Genomic DNA, 19,555 nt, shown 5'->3' on the forward strand with positions numbered 1-19,555 from the left:
ATCTTATTGGCATTACGGAGACATGGTGGTATGGCTCCTATGACTGGAGCGTTGGGATGGAGGGGTGCAGGCCTTTTAGGAAGGAGAAGCAGGGCAGACAAGGAGGAGGTGTCATCCTCTATGTCAATGACCGGCTGGAATGCATGGAGCTCCACCTGGGCATGGATGAAGAACCAACCGAGAGCTTATGGGTCAGGGAGCTTATGAAGGGAGGGCAGGGACAGGTGACATCATAGCAGGGGTCTGCTACAGGCCACCTGACCAGGGAGACCGAGTGGATGAGTAGTCCACTATAGAGTAGTGGCCCTCTATAGACAGATAGTAGCAGCCTATGTTCACAAGCCCTGGTCCTTACAGGTGACTTCAATCACCCTGACATCTGTTGGAGGGGCAACACAGCAGGGCACAAGCAATCCGGGAAAATCCTGGAATGTGTTGATGACAACTTCCTTCTCCAAGTGATAGAGTAGTCAACAAGGAGAGGTGCCATGCTGATCCTTGTTCTCACCAGGAAGGAGGGGCTGGTAGGGGACGTGAAGCTCAAGGACAGCCTTGGCTGCAGTGACCACAAAATGGTGGAGTTCAGGATCCTCAGAGCAGCGAGGAGGGTGCACAGCAAGCTCACTACACTGGACTTCAGCAGAGCAGACTTTGGCCTCTTCAGGGACCTGCATGGGACAAAGTTCTGGAGGGAAGAGGGGCCCAAGAAAGCTGGCTAGTGTTCAAGGTTCACCTCCTCCAAGCTCAGGAGTGATGCATTCCAACAAATAGGAAGTCAGGCAAAAAGACCAAGAGGCCCGCCTGGATGAACAAGGAGCTCCTGCACAAAGTCAAGCAGAAAAAGGAAGCCTACAGAGGGTGGAAGCAAGGACAGGTAGCCTGGGAAGAATACAGAGAAACTGTCCGAGCAGCCAGGGATCAGGTTAGGAAAGCCAAAGCCCTGATAGAATTAAATCTGGCCAGGGATGTTAAGGACAACAAGTAAAGTTTCCATAGCTATGTCAGTGCAAAACAGAAGATGGGGAAAAAGTGGGTCCCCTTCGGAATGAAACAGGCAACTTGGTTACCCAGGATATGGAGAAGGCTTAGGTACTCAACGAATTTTTTGCCTCAGTCTTCACCAGCAAGTGCCCGAGCCACACTGCCCACGTCACAGAAGGCAAAGGCAGGGACTGGAAGAATGAAGAACCACCCACTGTAGCAGAAGATCAGGTTCAAGACCATGCAAGGAACCTGAAGGTGCATAATCTGAGGGACTCCATGGGACCTGATGAGTTGCATCCATATATCCTGAGGGAACTAGCGGATGAAGTGGCCAAGCCGCTCTCCATTATATTTGAGAAGTTGTGGCAGCCCGGTGAAGTTCCCACTGACTGGAAAAAGGGAAACATAACCCCCGTTTTTAAAAAGGGGAAAAAGGAAGACCCAGGGAACTACAGGCCAGCCAGTCTCACCTCCACGCCTGGCAAGATCACGGAGCAGATCCCCCCAGAAACTGTGCGCAGGCACCTGGAAAATAAGGAGGTGATTGATGACAGCCAACATGGCTTTACTAGGGGCAAATTGTGCCTAACAAATTTGGTGACCTTCTATGATGGGGTTACAGAGTTGGTGGATAAGGGAAGGGCAACTGACATCATCTACCTAGACTTGTGCAAGGCATTTCACACCGTCCCACACAACATCCTTGTCTCTAAATTGGAGAGACATGGATTTGATGGATGGACCACTGGGTGGATAAGGAATTGGCTGGATGCTCGCACTCAAAGAATTGTGGTCAACAGTTCAATGTCCAAGTGGAGATCAGTGATGAGTGGCATTCCTCAGGGGTCGGCACTGGGACCGGCACTGTTCAACATCTTTGTCGGTGACATGGACAGTCGTATTGAGTGCACCCTCAGCAAGTTTGCCGATGACACCAGGCTGTGTGGTGTGGTCGACACACTGGAGGGAAGGGATGCCATCCAGAGGGACCTGGACAGGCTGGAGAGGTGGGCCCGTGTGAACTGCATGAAGTTCAACAAGGCCAAGGGCAAGGTCCTGCACGTGGGTCGGTGCAATTCCAAGCACAACTATAGGCTGGGTGGAGAATGGATTGAAAGCAGCCCCGAGGAGAAGGACTTCGGGGTGCTAGTGGATGAAAAGCTCAGCATGAGCCGGCAGTGTGCGCTTGCAGCCCAGAAAGCCAACCGTGTCCTGAGCTGCATCAAAAGAGGTGTGACCAGCAGGTCGAGGGAGGTGATCCTGCCCCTCTACTCCAGTCTCGTGAGACCTCACCTGCAGTACTGTGTCCAGCTCTGGGGTCCCCAGTACAAGACAGACATGGAGCTATTGGACCAAGTCCAGAGGAGGGCCACAAAGCTGATCAGAGGGCTGGAGCACCTCTCCTATGAGGACAGGCTGAGAGAGTTGGGATTGTTCAGCCTGGAGAAGAGAAGGCTCCAGGGAGATCTAATTGCGGCCTTTCAGTACCTGGAGGGGGCCTGCAGGAAAGATGGTGAGGGACTGTTTATCAGGGAATGTAGTGACAGGAGAAGGGGTAATGGGTTTAAACTAAAAGAGGATAGATTTAGATTAGATGTTATGAAGAAATTCTTCACTGTGAGGGTGGTGAGGCACTGGAACAGGTTGCCCAGAGAAGCTGTGGCTGCCCCCTCCCTGGAAGTGTTGAAGACCAGCTTGGATGGGGCTTTGGGCAACAATGTCTAGTGGAGGGTGTCCCTGCCCATGGCAAGGGGTTGGAACTAGATGATCTTTCAGGTCCCTTCCAACACAAACCATCCTATGATTCTATGATCTGAGGATGAGACACCTGGTCTCGGTAGATGCATCGACTTCACAATTTTTTCCAGGGATGCTAATATTCTGTCATTAAACAGGATTGGTAATTAATACAGAGGTTTCATTGTACTGATCTATCAGGCAGGGAGAAACATAATTGCATATTACATGGCATAGGCTGAAACAAGGTATTAAGAAAAAACTGTAGACTGCTAAAAGTGCCTTCCTTGAGCTGGATTAGTACTGCTAATGTTTCAGTCACTAGACCAGCCACCAAAATAGCATTAACTGTGTTTTTAGATACTGAATAGATTTTTGTTTGCTTTTCACTACAGGTATTAATATTCTTATTATCCCAAATCATCTTTAATCAGTCCTGATTGTCAAATGTTGGGCCAGATTTTTACTTAGAAAACTAGGAAATTTTTAGAGTTCCACTTGTTGTTTGACATATTTCTGAAACTGTTGGATGCTGTGCCCAGGGAAGAAGATGAGACGACTGCTCCAAATTTTAACATACCATAATAATGTCTTCTCACTTCTTTTAAAAAAGAGATCTTACCTTTGTCTTTTCAATGGCTGTAGGAAGGAGTTTGATTTATTGGGCAAAATAGATGCCTGTAACAATCACCTGATGCAATTAAGCTGTTTTGCTGTGGGATTGGCTTTTCTTGAGATGCATGTCTTTTAATGAAAAACGCTTGAGATGAGATGAGATGAGATGAGATGGTGATTTCAAGCAACAGGGTGCCTGACATAACTGGAGGTTAGGCACTTTCATGGATCCCAGTTTAGGCACATAAAAAGAAAGGGCAAAAGCCTGTTCCCTCATATTTGGCATTAGTTACATATGAATGCGCTGATAGCAAAGGCAATGTATCTTTCACACCACACCTTTCATTTTAGATTATACATAAACATTTACACAAGTTTCACATGCTTTTAGCATCTTCATCCAAAACATAATTTATACAAATCTACACACAAATTAAACCCATCAGTTAGCAATCTGAAGTAGTTAAGAAAATGGAGGTTTTCTGCTTTATTCTTTGAAGATTGAGGTAAAACTATCACTTCCTTCCCTTTCCCTTTCTTCTTACATTCCTTCTTCCTACCCTATCAAAAAACATTCAGGGGACAGCAGTGCTGGATAGACATGACTTAGCTTATGCAAATGTTCAAGCTATCATGAACATTCAATAAAATATACACTTTAAAGGGATTATGGCTGGATGGTCTTGCACTAGAACACGTTGCCAGCAGTGCTCTATTGGTAACAGATATGGTTGCTCTGCAAAATTGCTGTTCCAGCAAAAGCCCTTGTGTACTTCAGCTGATCTTACTTCACACAATGATACTTGTGCAAATTCTTCTAACCAAAACATAGTTTTTCCAGGTACAGCCATTAGCTCTAGAGTTTTCACTAGTACAGGTTTGTTGATGCAAGTATACTAACAAAACAGTACTCATGTGGGTTTGTTGTAGCATAGACTTTACAATGCTTTAGGACTTTGATCCTCAGCTGACAACATGTTGCATTCATTAAAACTCACATCAGACTTACTGACAGCTTGTTTGAAGGCTGCCCTTGGTAGGCTGCTGTTGCTCTTCATTCCCACTCTGACTGAGGTGTCACCTGAGCTGCAGCTGGAAGGTGGGATCGCAGCACAAGGAACAGGCCCAGAGCAGCTTTGTGTCAGCTGCCCTAAGTAGCAGCAGAACATCTGTGCAAATCATAGCCTGGATATTGAATTGGATGGCTAACCAACACTCCAGCTTGTACTGCAGAGGCCCTGTTACATTGTTATCCAAGTTAGACGGATTTAAGCTAGCATAGACAAGCTTTTCCCTTCAGCAGAGGAGCCATATCCTTAGACTGCACTTTGTTCAACATTTGCGCAGTGCCTGACATAATGCAAGTCTTTATCCATGGCCAGGCTGCTACTGGAATCCAAATAATGACAGCTTTTTATTTTTACTAGGTAATGGATGGCATCAGCTCTCCATACAAAGGCAGTGGAGTTCGGAGTTGATCACTTATTCTTCCCTTCCCCACCCTGCGCTCCCCTCCCCTCCTCTCCATTGCCCACTCCTCCTCTTCCCTTATTTTTCTTCCCCTTTGCAGCTTCCTGAAACACCAAAGGTTAGGGTGCAGTTTGGACTCCTTGACAATGAAGTCAATACTTTCATGCTGTATCTACAGTCCCTGCTGCATTTTTAGCAATATTGTACCACATTTACTCTCTCGCAGGGCTCAGTCTTCAGTTGAGTCACCAGCGGCACAAGGGAGTAATGGCTCTGTCGCAGGAACAAAACAACCTCTGTACAGTGCCCGCAGGAAATTCAATTGGTGTCTGTCCCTTTCTTCGTGGGGACACTTCGGAGGCACTATAATTGGCTTAGCTGGGGAGATAAGTGACAATTGTGGATGGGAGGAGGAAAAACAGGAGGAGAAAATCTCTCTACTTTTTATCTGTCTATTGAGAGGTCAGTGTCAGCCAAGAAGCACTTAAAAGAGATCTGCTCTTATCCGGCAAGAACAAGGGCACATGGAAAGATCTAGTCAAGAGAGAAAAAGCCAGCCACAAGGCTGCACGTACCTAGGGCTTTCTGTAACGTTCCCTGACGAGTGGCTTTCTGGCATACTCAGGGCTCTGGGAGACGAGACAGAACAAGTTCAAACCTTTGGGTTTCTACCAGCCACATGCATAGGTTCAGAGTCACAAACATTCACCTCTTCTGGGATCTTTGCCCACATTAAGTCAGCACAGCTCCACTGACTGCCTTGATCTCAAAAGCATGCGTGCCTGTTTCCTACAAGTCTTCCAGCATCACAGGCTGGCTTATGTGGACTGGGCAAATCTGACCTGATACGGCTTTGCCTGCTCTGCTTAAAGAAAAGTGCCTGTATGTATGATGGGAGACACTTCGGAGTCTAATTACTTGCAGGTTGATTCACATGGTACCAAACCATACAAAAATGAGAGAACTGCTGGAGCTCTGAGAGCCTCTCTGTTTCCTGGTTGTGTACAAAAGACACTGCAGCAAATTGTTTCGATTGGCATAATCAGATGAGTGAATCATAAAGCACACAAACAGCAATTCATCCCTCCGTGCAGCTTTTCCCTCTAATAGCATTGTAGTTAGTCAGCTCAGTAATGATATTTTCAATATAATTTTGCTTGCAGTCAGGTCCCTCTGCTCTTAATCCCACACTAACCAGAGAAGATAGTGTACTCTCACAGGTTTATTCCATAAAATAAAACAGTTCTGAACCTCTACAGAATTTAATCCCAGGTACAAAGATCAGAGTTCCCCTTACCAGATACATGCCCATCAGCAATGTCTGACCCAGGGTAACCCTGGAAATGAATGTTCAACTCATTTTCATAGACTAGACCAGTACAAATGCTGTTGAACAGGGCACGGGTGCTGAGCTGTTCATCAACAGGGCAGAATACCCACCAACCTGACTCTCAGTTTTTGTACGACCTGAGTAGGCTTAACAAAAAAGTTTCTGGTCAGAGGCCAAAGCTTCTTTTTGCACCTTTTTGACATCTGAGTTTTTAGTTGGTAGAGGTTTCATACATAGGCATATTGTAAAAAATGTTTTTCTCACTGTTGAGTTTCATTGCTTGATAGTGTAAATATAAAATACTAAATTCTGCAAACTCTGCTCCTCTTGCCTTCACAGGTATTTGCAGAGAAAACAGCAGCTTTTGGGACGACCTTCTGTGTTCAAAACTATGCAGCAAAAATTACAAGGCAGTAACTGGCAGCATAGGTATTATCTTCGAAGCATGCAAAGGTTAGGTGACGGTATTTGAGCTTCTGGATCATTCCTGAATACACAGTTTCGACACCAGTCAAGGGTGGCATTACCAAAGATCTGTTCTGAGTCAAATGTACAACACAGAACTCTCTAGCTTACCTCCTTGGCATTCTTAATTTGTAAATACTAAGGGATTAAGCAAAGCAAACCCCAGCATCCATATATTATTTTCTGAAAAATTTTCTTTGGTTTTCAGCCACCTCTTCCTACAACCTCTGGAAATCATTAGCGTTCTTGTTTTCTTATTACTACTGTAGATAATGATGCTGAAGATTAAAAAAAAATATGGGGTTTGTGGATAAAACATAGAGGAGGACATAAAGAAGTTTCCAATGTCAGCAGTTTGTGTCAGCCTGGAGCTTATTTTACACCACAAAAGGACTGCTTCAGGAGACTGGTGAAAGCTTTGCATGCCCTTAGCTAGACGCAAGCAGTCATGTATGTTACACACCAAATTGAGTCATACTTCAAGTCACTGGCCTGAACCAACCTTAATAACAGGCTTCGACCCGTCTGTTATATCTGCCTTGGCTAGTGGAGAATTTGTGTCCATTTCTATACTTTGATTCCTCTGACCTTTAGTTTAGCACTGATTTGATATCCCCAAGCTTGGTTCGGATTTGAGCGCTGGGTTTTTTTTCTGCGTGGTATCTGCCTACACAGCTTTTCTCTATACTTTTTTCTTAATTTGCTTGCCTTTGCCACCAGTCTTTTAAAAATCACTATACTTCAGTCTGGCTTTGTCTGCTCACCAGCTCCTGCTATTCAGTAGTTGACAGAAGGCATTTCCTAGAGATCATGTGTCTTCAATAAGAATGCTCTTGTGCTGACGGATTGCAAATGTGTTTTTCTGCAATATTCATTTAAGGGTCTGTCTTTATGGGTGTGCCTGCCAGTTCAATTAGTTGACCTTTTTTAGAAAGCCATGCACAAAACAGTGGGCTAATGGTTAAAACTAATTTGCTGAAAAGTTTGAATACTTACAGACAATGTTTCGTTTTTGTTATGGTTACAAGACAAATGGCACTTTGCAACCCTCTTTAGTCACTGTCAGTTGTCATCTGCAGATGACTAACTTTGCTATCAGCTCCTCATTCAACCCCAGTTGCTCCTCATTCAACCCCAGTAGCTGTCCGTATTACCTCTTGGGGACTGATTTTCAGACATGCCAGTGTACCGCTATCCAGCACCCTACCAAAACTTAGGTAGGATAAGTCTGTCTTCTGATGAAGGTGGTTGGTATGATGTAGTGACATGCACAGATACATCTGTTGCATCCATGACAACGTGTGTCTCACTGTAACTGAACAGATTGCGGAGTATCTGCATTTGTCTTAAGACAGAGAGGTGGACTACAGACATGTCCAAAGTACTTCCAGTCCTATCTTTGGCATTCATGAACAAGGCACCAATTGCACTTGCAAGCCCTTCTTGCAATGGAGATCTATTAGATCAGTTCCTGTAAGAGGGGAGAGTCAATGGGTACGCGACAGATGTCCAGTCTGTTCCTCCTCAGCTGGAGCAAGGCTACCTCCATGCGGCTTCCTTCAAGGAGAAAGAAAACAGATCTCAGTTCAATGGTCTTACTTTCTGAAAGTCATTCCACACTGGCATTCACACCCTCCTATTAGTTTTATAATTAACAAAGGTGCTCTGAACAACCATATTCACTTTGGAAAAGTGACTAAATCAGTTTTTGCCCTCTGGATGCCTATGTTAATTTAGGTCAGCACCTGCATAATGTAAACAGGTAGCTGAATAGAAACAGAAAAAGCAGCTGGAAAGGATTTATCTTAAAATATCTGATAATAATATCAGATAATATCAGGGATGGGACAGTAAACAGGCTTTGGTAAGAGAATGCAAATAGCAGAACCGACAAAGAAAAACGTCAGAGAAACTGTCTGTTTGCGGGCATCCGCAGGCACAGCTGTTAGACTGGCAGCAGTTTGATCTCTGCCTTATGGGGGGAAGAGATAGCCCATGTCTTTCTGGCACAGTTCACTGCTTTGTAAGTGAGTAAGCACCTCAATGTATATTGAAGAGCTTCAGCAAAGGCAGATGAGAGGAAAACTACTAAAAACCACTAGAAGCAGCAGCTAGCTGGAACCAACAAGCATCTGAAAAGGCAGCAAAACACAGTGTTTTCAGGCTTTGCTTTCCAAAACCTTTTAACTCCAGCAGAAAAGGATGGATGGTCCTCAGCCTTCTCAGGGGACAATGTTAAGCCTTCATCCCTGCTTCTGATGCACAGGGGTGCCACAGCCATGCCTGCTTCGCAGCCACAGCAAAATGGCTCTGCTCGGAGCTCCCCAGTGGTGCAGCCATTTTATTCAGACTTTTTTGCTGCTGTTGTTTGTGTTACACTCTGAGTCTTTAGTGAAGGCAAGACCAGCTGAGGCAGGGGCACAGCTTCAGCTATTTTCTCTGTATGTTGCATCTAAGCATGCAGGGCTTTTCCTGCAGGTCCGTAAACAGGGTGCAAGGAAGCTGTGCCACATCCCCTCCTGGATCACAAAGGGAAAAAAGGAGTGGGTGGAAGTCCTCACACCTCATGACCCCAAGTCAGCTGGAGGGTGGCAAAGCAGGACTGGTTTACCGTGGAGATCTCATGAGCAAGGTCTGCTCATTTTGTCATTGGTATTGACTACTGCCACAGCTTAAATAGATCTGGCTTGTCCAGCCATCAGCTCACAGAGGCCTCCACATAAGTTTTATGTTGTAGAGAGCATCTTTCCAGAAGACTCAATGTGCAACTTTATGAAATCTTAAAGACAGATTTAATGAATGACACTTAGCTTGTCCCACTACAGTAAAATGAACCCAAGAAGGGGACCCGATCTTAATTTTGTTGCTGAGAGTAGCCTGCAGAGCCTGAAATTCAAAGATACAATATCTGCTTTGTTACTCTATGAGCTTGCTGTAAAATATGCTGTAATCTTTGCCAGGGGTATGTTGTGCATTCCCTGGAGGTTTTTCAGCACTGAGGAACACTTCAGACTGCTTAACAGTTTGTTCAGGCTTTGCCTTATAAGGTCTTTTAACTCCAGCACAAGCGCATGACAACCCCTCCAAGTGTCAGCCTGTTGGGAACAGATCACAGCAACAGTTTTCTCTGCTCGGGGAGCCACGTTTGTCCTGTCTGCCTTGACCTGCTGCCCTTCTGGCCCCTGTCCTGACAGCTAGCATAAAAATGTGGCATTAGGGTAAAGGGTAGGGAAAGCAAAAGCTTAACTCTGCCCGTGTGTATGTCCTTGCTGCAAAGGTTGAATTACTGTAAATGCACCAAGGTATTTTTGTGTATTACATTGGCTTCAGTTACAGCTGTGAAGCCCTAGGAAGATTGGTGGTCTACCACTGATGCACATTTTTCAGCAGTAAGGCATGGGATCTGCTGCTTCGGGGGAGACATCCACTCTGTCAGCAAAGCTGAGGGAGCCATGAGTTAAAAGTTGCTCTCAGCTCACTCCTGCTCCATGGGGATATGTAGCTGCAATGGTAGCAGCAACTCTGTATCAGGGCAGCAGAAATATTTTCACTTTTTCTTTTCTCAGTTTGTATATGTCTTATTTTAGCAGCTCTGAAACATCATCAGATTAGGCCAAAGTATGAAATTGGAAATGCAAACCACTGAAAGCAGAATATGCTCTGCTTTGACTTAAAATAACCTCTCTGAAATCTGGCTGAGCTATAAGCCATGGGGAACAGTCTTTTGTGAAAATCCAGGAGGACTCTCAGCCTCTCCCACAGCTCCCAACAGCATTCCCATCACCACTCGGCTGGGCTGCACATCGGCAGAGACCGCACTGGGTTTTGCCAGTGTTTGGAGCTGTGGGGAGAAGGAGCCCTATGTGGGGGTGACACAGAGGGGGCACACCAGCCAGGAACAGACCTTGGACCTCTTGCACCCCAGTTCTATGTCAGAAGGCTATCCCATTCCTGCAGGCACTCTTTCAGCCCTCTCATACCCAAGAAAGCCTTCCATGGTTCAAAAACCTAGAAAGGTAGCACCTACAAGTGCAGCACCTTTTACTACACAGACTCAGCAGCTCAGTAAATCCAGACTGTATGGGGCAAAACATGCAAAAGAGACCCCGCACCAGAGGGTTGTGTGATTTCAGTGGGATTACCACTTGCAGGACATCTGTTCAAGGGCTCTGATTAGAAACCATGGCTTGTAACCTGCTCTGGGGGTGTAATGTACTGAGACATCACACTGCCTGTCATCCGCTTTGTCATAGCCAGTATTTGTCATCACACAGTGATTTAACCAGAGCCAAAAGATCACGACTTAATTAAGCATTAAAACTGAAATAACTGCAGTATCCGTGGACCTTAAGTTGCTCAGAGTTAGGTGTACAACAGGATGAGTTTTTCAGCGAAAGGAAAAAGAACCACCTCGGTTGCACACGGAGCTCCTTATATAGGTGGGCACATCCATATAAAAATTTAAGCTGCATCTGCTGATCTGCAGAACAAACTAAGCCACCTTTTAAAGCCTTTCAAGACAATTTTTATTTACAGTCCTCTCTTATGTGGGCACTGCCAAAAGGTTTTCCAGCTTCCTCTTGCAGCAATGATCCATTCGACTCTCTGGCTTTGTAGCTGCTGAAATTGCAGCTCACTCAAGGCAAACAAAAGCCAAGCTCATGCTTATTGTGGAATCTTACACAAAATTAACAGAGTAAAATACTTGCTCTGCTTCCCCTGAAACATCATTTTAATTTGACAGTGCACACCAGATCTCTGATCTAAAGGCAACCCCTGTTTTTCCAGCTATTTTTACATTATTAACTAATTTTTCTCAGTGCATTCTTTGTTTCTCTTCAAAGTATCAAGAATGTTTCTTTTGTTTTGCATCTTTCTTGCTCTCTGCCTCACTCCAGAAGATTATGAGCTAGACTTTGTTTCTGCAATAGTGGGTTTTCTGTGATGTTTGGGAAGACTGTGCTTATATCGATTGCAGGAATGATTCCCATTATAAAATTTCACAGCTGGTACACGTTCATCATGGGATGAGACAGGCAGGCTAGAATATTAAATCAGAACTCTGATAGCTGGATAACAGGTGCAGTGAAACCAAGGGGGAAAAAAAAGCTATTAAAAAGAAGTATTTTTTGGAGCTAATTTGTGGAACTCCTTGCCACAATATACTACTGACAATCAGAACTAACTATAAATCAGCAGAGAGCTGCAAACTTAGGTTGACAACAAGTGCAACATGGTTCAATAACAGGATATTTTGAAAGGAAAATCAGATCGAGACTTATTCTTCAAGCTCTGATTGTGACCTCTCAGGTAAAGCAGTATTAATTTGAAAGTACTAATAATTAAGATTTCAAATCATTTTTTAACTAAAAATAGAAATACATCACATCATTTGCAAGTTTATATCCCCACGTTTACTCCATACAAAAGTAAAAAACAGTGTAAAGTGCTTGTCTCAGAACATATCTTCAGAGAAAAAATCAAACCTTTTGAGAAATTCACCAAATAATAGGAATGTTCTTTGGTTTATCTTATTAAAATTAATGCATATCTTGTGTGCAAGCTAGATTTGATAAACTATCATTTTTTTTTGCCACTAACAATACTTCTTCTTAAACACTAAATGCTAACTTAATTTTTGTAGGTCCAGCTATTGCAATGCCAGATGTAATTTAACTAATTGTTATCCTTCCTCGGCAACCACACAGCAAGCAGTCCCAGTACTGAGGAGTTCGCATTAAAAGAATAAGAAAACAGCAGGCAAAGAAACACCGTCATGAAAGGAGAAGTGATTTGCAAGTTGCCAGGGCTTGATTAGTAACCACATCTACAGATGTCTGCTTATTGATCTACTCTACTAAATAAAATCATCTGATGTTGTTGAGGTTAGAGCTTGTTCTGTAAGTAGTGTTACTGATTTGGGGACATTTAAGTTTGTTATTCAAGTAGAATACTGGGGGCTTGAAATCGTTGCTTACACACCCCATGTGAAATAAGCTGCAAATGTTGTTACACTTCTACATCTTTCTATGGGTGTAATCAGAGGGAAAAAATGCTGAAATTCCTAGATAGATCTGAAATGTGAGAACTCAAAATACAACTTTAAAAGTCCCTTCTTTCATATGGTCCCAATTTTCTGAAAAGTGCCATCATCCTTAGACGGGACTCTCACATCAGCATGGAGACATGTGCATTCAGTATAGCTGAACTGGAGCTTAGCAATTAGTAATTTGGTAACTGGAAGATCTGTAGAAGATGTTGTTTAAAACAGACACGTCCAGGGCTCTTGTCACCTTATTGCCATCACACACCAGATACAATATTGGCATCTGCTGCAGACGTATGTAGGTTTACTCAGGCTAGAAGTATCCTGGGCACTAGAATCAACAAACAGTTTGTCTTTTGCCAAATCTCAACTGGAAGTATTTTATCAGTCTTTAAAAAATATTTGTTTCCACGATAGAAACAGTCTAACATGTGGAGAAAATTAAGTTACCTAAATAGATCTGATGCAGACAGACAGTACAGCACTCTCCATGCCTTTGATGACTGCCCAAACTGCAGATGTTGTATTGCCCAAAACATCAAAAGATTAAAATAAATCAGCCTTCTAAAGAAATTAAGGGAAAACATAGAGAAAGGGAGATATGTTTTCTTTTCTATGAGAAAAGAGTAGACGATCACATTGGGTAAAATCATGAAGAGATGGGGTTTTTTTCATTAGCTGTATCTCATTCTCTCTTTACAATTTTGTAAGCAAAGCAATGCTCCTCTACCATCCTTATGAAAGAGTCTCGGACTGTTACGGTGTGAAGTGTGGACAGTGGCAGAAGCAGACCTCAACTGATGGATTTTCTTCACCTTCATTAAATTGATTCAAACCTCCTAGGAGAAATCTGCAAGGCTGTAGTTCTGCACAAGAATTATTAAAGAAAAAAAAAAAAAAGTCTTATTTTGTTAAATTAACAACCTGGCATATCTTTTTCTTCTCTATTTATGCAGAGGGCCCTGCTACATGGTTACTATTATTTTAATTTATGATGAACTAGTACCTTAAGCACGTAACTACAGTAGCCTCTGTCGTGCTACCTGCCTGTTGTAAACCAGTCCCAGCCTCACAGGGAGCCTCTTTCTTTTCATTCCTGGCACACCTAGGAGTAACCTAGCTACAGGTGAACATCCCTTCAGATCTCTCTCAAAAGGTCTGAATTTACCATGAGGTTGAGGATACCTGCAGCCTTGCTCCACATTTTGTTATTCTCCAGTACAAGAGACATCAATCAGAGCAAGTTGGAGGAAGCTTAAGTACTAAATGAGGACATAACTAGAAGTTTTCAGGGTTAAAACATTCAGCCTATTTCCAAATATCTTTATTTAAAAGGTTGGGTGACTGCTTAGTGTTGAAACAATTATGTATTGTAGTCTCTTCCAGGTTCCAAAATTGGAATATATGCAGAAGCTTAAAATGTAGACATGTTGACAAGGATTTTCAAAGTAGTCTAGAGGATTAAGAATCATTTTCCACTAAAATTAGTGGAAGACAATGTCAATCATTTAGACTGCTTTGTAAATCAGCATTAAATTTCATCCTAGGAACTGCTGACTACTAGGTTTAATGAATACTGTCTCTTCTGAATGCTACTTACCAGACAAGGCATGTGTGCATTAGAGGTGCAAATATAAAGATGATTTCCTAATTAGCTGCATGCCAGAGATACCAGTTTAGTGGTAATCTCGAGTGAGGCTTGTATGTGGTATGCGATATAATGTAAAACAGTTCTCCAATTTATACTTTATAACATTAAAGTATAAAATAATACCATCAGAGTGATATGAATAGGAAGTCAGTGAGACGCACGTTTTCCTCAGGAAGCCTGATTCTGATTTTTCTCAGCATCTACTGCTGCTGTCCTTAGCATTAGTCTGTAAAAAGCATTTGCAATGGCCCTGAGCAAGGAACCACTGGGGGTGCCTTTCCCATGAAAGGGACATCACTGTGTGCTTGTGTGCCTTTGAGTTGACTTCCCTTAGAAGTGGGACCAGCAGCCTTTAAGATCCTTGGAAGAAATCACTTGCACATATGCAACACAGTGGCTTTGCGTAATACATACTGTGTGTTACGCTGGTTCAAGGCAAACTCTTGGCACTTTGTGGCTGCCTCAGGCTGTGAAAAGCTTAATGAATTCCCTAGCTAACAACAAAAGTTGGATGTACCAGTTTGGGCGTAGAGTGGTCCAAAATTCATATTAAACTTTCAGCATGGATCCAGAATATAGCCAGTTACTTTTTGTCTCTGATCCTCTTATGTGACTTTCTGCCACTTCTTGCCTGAAGCAGAAGCAAAAAGACCAAGAGATGATTTCTGTGCAAAAGGTTTCCAGTTTTTTCAGGTCAGAGGACCAAACATGGCATGCCACACAAAAATCTGTCATTAGGTGGTCCTTTTTTTAGGACTAGCACCACTAGCTAGGAAGCTGAAAGGCTACATGACAGGTCTCTGGAGAATTTCAGGAAAAGGGGCTGTGATAAGTAGAACTGACTCAGATCTGACTTGATTCTCTTTCAAAGTACTGTCAGACCCCTTATTTGAATGGATGGATTAACTCCTCTTCATCAAAGAGATCAAATCAAAATTCCAGCTCTTTCATTGCTATAATGCGTTGGAGTTGAGGTGGACTGATCTGAAACATCCGTTGTTAAAGTACAGCCTTGATGCAGACAAGCGGAAGACACCTCTCTGTGCAGGCCCCCCCCTGCAAAGGAGGAAGGCACGCGGTTCTAAATTTCCAGGTTATTTAGCCTTAGCTGAAAGCTTGTCATTAAGGAAAGCTGCCCTTGTAGACTGGAGTGGACTTCTTATTCTTTGCATTGGAAGTCCACTGCCGATCCTCTACTCCTTCTTTGAGGAGCCTGTTAGGATAGAACAGGAGGTAGTGGTTTTAAACTAAAAGAAGGTAGATGCAGACTAGATATAAGGAAGAAAGTTTTTACAATGAGGGTGGTGTCCACCACCCTGCCATCTTCAACTGGACCAGGTTGCCCAGAGAGGTGGTAGATGCCCCATCCCTGGAAACATTCAAGGTCAGGTTGGACGGGGCTCTGAGCAACCTGATCTAGTTGAAGATAGCAGGGCGGTTGGCCTAGATGACCTTTAAAGGTCTCTTCCAACCCAAACCATTCTACAATTCTATGTTACAGATAGGAGACCAAACTGAGAATGGACTAGAGAGTCTAGAGCCAAAAGGGTGTTTGAAAAGGAGGTATAAAGTTATCTTTTTGTCATATACGGGGGAATGGAAGCAAAGGTCACACAGTGATCAGAGCAGCACTAAATGCCAAATATTCAGATTCTGGCCTCAGTTACCTCGTGGGGCAGTAGTTTATTTTCACCTCTTCTTTAGCTTTTGCCAGTTGGACTGCAGGTAGCTTCTTTCTCTACTTTACTATCTCAATTCTAAAGCAAAATCCAGTGTACTAACATGAACCTCAGCAGTAAATATTTTGTGTTTTTTAAAAGATATAATTTCAGCTATGTACTATATGTGGAGGATGATCAGCAGACATAAGAACAGAAATAAATGCTGCTAAAAGCAGCTTTCCTGCTACAATCTGGGTTGTTTGAACAGAAAGGAGAGGGATGTCACAGGAACCAAGTTCTAGTTTTTAAACTTTTAAAGTTTAAAGTTTTAAAGTCTTAAAGTCAAAAAAAGTACATTTTTTTCCTCTTTCTCTTGGCAGATTCAAATAGCCAAGCCAGCTTTAAGAGGCAAGAGGGGCAAGAATCTCTCCCCTATCAGTATTAAAGTTGTCAGGATCCATGAAACCCAATGCCACAAACTGTTTCTAACACAAATCCTGGTGTACACATGAATCTCAGCTCATTAAGAACTACAGAGGGATGTGCAGCTAAGGGGTGGTGACCTATTTCAGTGGCATCATTATGCTGATTGATAGAATAGAAATTCAAGAAAAATTCCCTTTATAGTGAAGAGTTGTCCTCTTCACAGATATATTTCTGCCCTGCACTTTAGTGCTGGGGGCATTACTTGCTCTTGTCACCCCTCACTGCCCCAGCTGGATGCAAAGGGAAGCACTGAGAATAGAAAGCGGAAGGCAAGGACTAACCAGGATGTTCTTTTGTGTAACTTCAGAGACAGTAAAGGAAATTGGGAAAGATTGCCTTACATTTCTCCTCTGCAGGTCCTCCAATCCCCCTCTGCTCCCCCGGAGCCAGGCTAGGCTCCCACAGCAAGGCGTTAGCTGGGTAAGCGAGCTGCGGTGCCAGCAGCCGGCACTGAAATCCCAACAGGAGACAGGCTTCTTCCTCCACCTGGGAAGTTTCAAATAACCCCAGCTACCAGGAGAGGAAAGATGGGAGAAAGGTGAAATGTATACATCATTTCTTCTTGTTCTTCCCTACTTCAAGGAAAATCACTGGAAACAGGATCTCCTGGTTTACTGACCTGCAGGCTTTGACAGGGGGTGCTCTGTGGCTTGCTTCATTAATTACAGCCAAGGACTGAAGGTGCTGAATAAAGCTCAGGCTAACACGAGGCTGCTTAAGCATGGCAGGGGGGCTGGCAGGACAAGAGGTCTCAGGAGAGCCATTGCTTCTTGTCTCTGCCACCAGCAGAATCACTTACAAGCAAGTGTTTGTGGACAACAGACATTATTTGGCGAGGAGACCTCTGCTCTGAGGGCCCCTTCCACTCACAGTATCTGGTGGTCCGCGGAGATAAGGTGTCCTGCTGCTCGCGTGACCGTGTGGAGACCCCTCTGGTCAGAGGACTTCTCAGTGTGAGCTCCCCATGGCTGCAGAACAAAACCAAGCAAACATGGAAAAACCTAATAGGCTGCACTTTATTAATAAATGATGGCTTACCTATTCATAAGCCTGCTGTCTTGGGAAGGTTTAAAACAAAGCTCTGTGCTCGAGGTTTTTATTTCTCAAACAATGCCATCTCCTGCTATGCGTGCTTCGACTCTGTGTCTTGATAGCAAGTGGCAAAACTGAAACAGAAAAAGGTGGGAGGAAACAACTTCAGTTAAACAAAGTCTCTTATGAAGATTTTTTTCAATGAAGAAAGAATGATCTTGTGCACTTACGGAACTGGACTCAGAGGTATAGGCTGAGCTCTGCCACAGCCCCTTCTGTTCAACTTTAGGCATATTGCTTATGGTTTCCCCATCTGCACTTTCCAGGTGTGAAATGCTGTGGGAGGTAGAGGGGAGGTTTCCCAGCCTTGCTTGTCCTGTGGGTCTGGCTGGTTTTACATCAGCCCACGTCCCCTGTGGGCTGTGCCCATGAAATCCTGGTGAAGGGCTGTGGGGGATGAAGGAGGCGTACCGGTGCTAGCATCTGCCACCCAGCAGCAGAGGGGTGACGGCACATATTCGGATGTTCAGCCGCTTCTCACTTTCACCACTGCAAGTCATGAGTGGCAACAGACTGGGCACCCTCACCAGCCAGCCACCCAGAGGGGGCCTGGACACACAGCCCCCACCAAGCAGCCACCGCTTCCAGGATGAGCATGTCCAGGCAGGATGAGGACAACTGTCCCAGGGTGATGGCTCGCTGGGAGGTGGTCCCCATGCAGCTCACAGCAGTGAGGTTCCAGCTAGCCTGAGCACAACCCCTGGTGCTGCAGCCACTGAGCACCCCCAGCAAGCAGCCTGGGTACGGGAGACAGACGGACAGCAAGAGTGTTGTCTGACGGGGCTGAGAGCCCCAGTTGAAACTGCAGCTGGGGTAGCCTTTCCTAGAAATGTCAGATGGTGCCACTGCCAAAAATTTCAAAGGCTGTGTTGTGCGAGACACTGTGTTTAAGAGAGTCCAAAAAGTGAGCATGGATGATGGGCTCAGGAATCTAAAGGTTTTGATGAACTTTTTATTCCTGGCCTATTTTGATATAGCATCTAAGGCCAGTGTCTGGTAAGGAAGATAAAAACCAGATTAATAAACCTCAGAATTTCAACTTAGATGAAAATAATATGGTTCGAATATGCCCTAGGGAGGAATGCTCGACAATAGTGAGGATGCCAGAACAGAGTTAGTCCAGCACAATGCAACATGCTGGCATGTGGTAATTTTAAGATCCAGAAGTATCTCCTCTTAAACAATCTGAAATGCAAATGTGAAGCCTGTTTTCCTTCCTTGTTCTGTGTTTTCTTGACAACTGCTGCCAGGATCCAACCACTAACTTGTCACCACAAAAATATGTCGATGCATTTGCAATGGCTGAGGCGTTAATCCTGACCTTCATGTGTATGCGTGTGTCTTCCTTACACAGTCTTCAGGCCAAAATCCAGTTTGTTTGACTGATTCAGTCCTACAGACAGACAGGAGGATGGGAAATCAAGGGTTTTTCCCAGCAGACAAGATGCCCAGCATCATGCAAAAGGGTTCTGGTTCTATGCAGGGCAATGGCCAAAAAAAAAAAAAAAAAAAAGTAAAAAAAAAAAAGGTTTGTCAAAAACAAACACAGGTGAGTTAAAGTAGAACCTTTCCTAATCCAGTTCAGCTCCATCCAAGGACAAGAACATGATTTCCACCATACAAGTAGGCTATGTCATTGAAAGTTCAGGCTACACATAGCTCCGAGTGCTTTCAGGATCCTCTCCAGCATCAAGCAGGGGCTACAGATTGTTTCCTACACTCTTTTCCAAAGAAATGAAAATAAAAATCTGTTTTGCATGGAAATGGGATGCAATTCAATTAAGATGTAGCAGTTTTTGCTCTTTTAAAAATTACAGTGAAAAGAACAGCCTTTTAAATGACATTTGAAAAATAATAGGGACATTTTTCCTTTCTTCTTCATTTCTTTCTACAAAACAAATTATATTAAAATACTTCCTTCCTCTTGCTTGCCTACTATTCTAGAATCTTCTTGATCCTCCCTACACCCTAAACCCCTTCTTGTTTTCTTAGCATCTTCAAAATTTGGAAATACTACC

The 19,555-nt window shown here is 43.8% G+C and overlaps 1 long non-coding RNA gene across 1 annotated transcript; it reads right to left on the minus strand.

Annotated features, from left to right (window-relative positions):
* Positions 1 to 7,289: 7,289 nt before the first annotated feature.
* On the minus strand, positions 7,290 to 19,256 carry LOC142599535 (uncharacterized). Its single transcript, XR_012833103.1, has 3 exons — positions 17,708 to 19,256; positions 17,484 to 17,611; positions 7,290 to 8,158 (listed from the first exon to the last, which is right to left on the minus strand). It is a non-coding gene; the product is annotated as an uncharacterized LOC142599535 (long non-coding RNA).
* Between the last annotated feature and the right edge of the window lie 299 nt (positions 19,257 to 19,555).

The sequence above is a fragment of the Balearica regulorum genome, chromosome Z, assembly GCF_011004875.1.
Source record: "Balearica regulorum gibbericeps isolate bBalReg1 chromosome Z, bBalReg1.pri, whole genome shotgun sequence".
In the NCBI taxonomy this organism is placed as follows: Eukaryota; Metazoa; Chordata; class Aves; order Gruiformes; family Gruidae; genus Balearica; species Balearica regulorum.